Genomic DNA, 2,891 nt, shown 5'->3' with positions numbered 1-2,891 from the left:
ATTGTGTGCTGCCTGGAGAAGCACTGGGTTGAGATAACAATCCCTGTGCAATGAGATAAATGCTGTCAGGTTTGGAAGAGGAATCTTTGAAGTTTCACCAGGCTAGCAAAATCACATTACCTGAGCATGACCAGCAAAAACACATTACCCGAGCTAACCTGCCCCGCCTGTGCCCCCACTTCCTAATTCCTTCCAGAGGAATAGACACTGGAGTGAGGAGAGTGACTTGAGTTCCCCCAACTTCCCTTGTACAAGCTGGAGGTCCTCCCAAACCTACCTTGAAGCTCACAGCCCTTTGATACTGTGTCAGTCACTCAGCATATATCATCATATGCTATCCCTTCAACCTCATAAGAAGTAAGCATTATTACCCCCTCCCTTTTTTATAGAAAAGGAAATTAAGGCTCAGAGAAATGTAGTGACTTAGTAACTTGTGGGCTACCATACAGACACATACTAGTAGAAATAAAGTCGGGATTAGTACCCATGTTGTCCAACTCCAGGGCTGGAACTCTTACCCATAGGACTGACTGCTGAATTGGCACACCCTGGGGATGCCCCCGGCAAGAAGAGAGAAGAATTTTGGCTTTGGTGATCTCAGGTTGTATGTGCATTTGTATGGGTGTGGCTCTGTGTGTGGTAGATGTAGGCATGCATGCTTATTTTTACTCCCCTTTTCTTTCTCTTTCTCCCAATCCCCACCTCTGTGCCCCATATACACCTTTACCTACCTTGGCAGTTCTCCTGTTACCTTCCTGAGAAATTAATTCACACACATGTCTTAGGAACTTAGTAATTTAACTCTCCCTTGAGTATTTGCATTTAGGAGGAAATAAAGAGTGAGGCAGACACTGATAAAAAATGTACCAGCCTTTCAAGCAGGAGTATATGCAGATGTTTTCTGGAAGGAAGAAAAATGATATTTTGGGGGCCATGAACCCCATCCCTGACTAGTATTAGTAGTGCTAGTGGTATAGTAAGAAACCCAGAATATCTTCCATTGTATAGTATGGGTGGAAGGGGATTTTGTCTATTCTGATGGAATTCCTGTTGGGTTGTTAGATCCTCTCTCATGAAGAAATAAGAGGTGTAGTACTTCTTTCTTTCTTTTTAAAATCACCACACTGTTGTCCATGTCTATGAGTTCTTTTTCTCTCTTTTTTCTTTTTTTGCTCAATCCTTTTACCCATTCCCATCACCCTCCCTTCAGCAGAGCTGTCTGCCTGCTCTCTATCGATGAGTCTATCTCTATTTTGCTTGTTAGTTTATTTTGTTTATTAAATTCCCCATGTGAGTGAAATCATATGGCATTTGCCCACTGAGAAGCCCCCTCAGATCCATTCTACAAAGTCAGTTCTGATATAAAGAATAGATGAGAGTAGAGTTTTAATGATCATTGCCCTTCAGAAAGGTATCTGTTCTCATGTTAATATGTAGCCTATACATGTTGTTGCTGTTATGGCAAATAATAAAATACTACCAATATTTTAAAAATGTTTTTATTGATTTTTAGACAGAGAGGAAGGAAGAGGGATAGAGATATAGAAACATCAATGAGAGAGGAACATCATTAATCAGCTTCCTCCTGCACACCCCACACTGGGGGGTCGAGCCTGCAACCCAGGCATGTGGCCTGACTGGGGATCAAAGTGGCAACCTTTTGGTGCATGGAATGATACCCAACCACAGCTGGTTGCTAACGCTGTTGGCACTAACGCAGTGGTTCTCAACCTTCTGGCCCTTTAAATACAGTTCTTCATGCTGTGACCCAACCATAAAATTATTTTCGTTGCTACTTCGTAACTGTAATGTTGCAACTGTTATGAATCGTGATGTAAATATCTGATATGCAGGATGGTCTTAGGCGACCCCTGTGAAAGGGTCGTTTGACCACCAAAGGGGTTGCGACCCACAGGTTGAGAACCGCTGCCCTAAGATATAAGAACCTCCCTGTGTCATTGTGGCCCAGGCCACAGACAGGGCTGGGTCAGGAGAGTGAGCAGGGGGAAGCACAGGGTCCTCTCTGGCAATGCCTCCTCATGCTGCCCACCAGCCCAAGTAGGTAGGTGCAACCTCTTTCTCTGCCTGTGACTCTTTCCATCTCAGCCCTAATGACCAACACAGGGTCCCTGTGGCATTCAAAACAGCAGAACCTGCACTACATGCTTCATAGTGAACAGGAAACATCCTTTCTACCCTCTCATTTTTGGTGTGGAAATGCAGCGTCCAAAGGAATAGAAGGTAGGAAGAGAGAAGGGGAGCAACCAGAGTATCACTATGGTAACATCACTCTTGGCATCATTTCCCCCCACAGGTAAGTCCATCATTAATGTAGTTGTTCTTAGAGCTATAGCCCTGTGCAGAGAAGGCCATGCACAGTGCAGCTTTCTCATGTGTCATGTTCAGTTGGTCTCTCTTCCCTCCTCAATGCATATGCCTTTGACGTTGGTCTGAGTGCTTGTTTTTGACTGTTCTCTTCTGTTAAACTGACCTAGCCATGGTCTTTGTTTTCTTTTCACCAATTACTCCTCCCCTAAACAGAATACAATAAACTCTATAAGGACTAGAAATTTTGATAATTTTGTTGACGACTGTATCTCCACTGCCTAGATTCATAGAACTATATTTGTGCATCAAAGGTACTCAATAAATACTTGTTTAATGAGAGGAAGAATTAATATGTAGGCTATCAGAAAGCATGTAGCTTACTTTAATATCTACAGATACCCATCAGCATTTGGCCAAATATTCCTAGTGAAACACTTGAAATTCCCATTTCTGGGCCACACATTGGGACACAGCTACAGCTATGTTGCTTAATCAGGTCAAGGTACAGGAGAGGGGTTGACCTATTAACATTCCCTTCTGGAAATTTTAACACAGATGTGAGC

Source organism: Myotis davidii, unplaced genomic scaffold (assembly GCF_000327345.1).
Source record: "Myotis davidii unplaced genomic scaffold, ASM32734v1 scaffold201, whole genome shotgun sequence".
Lineage (NCBI taxonomy): Eukaryota > Metazoa > Chordata > Mammalia > Chiroptera > Vespertilionidae > Myotis > Myotis davidii.
The sequence above is the reverse complement of the archived record's forward strand: the minus strand, read 5'-3'. Positions refer to the sequence as shown.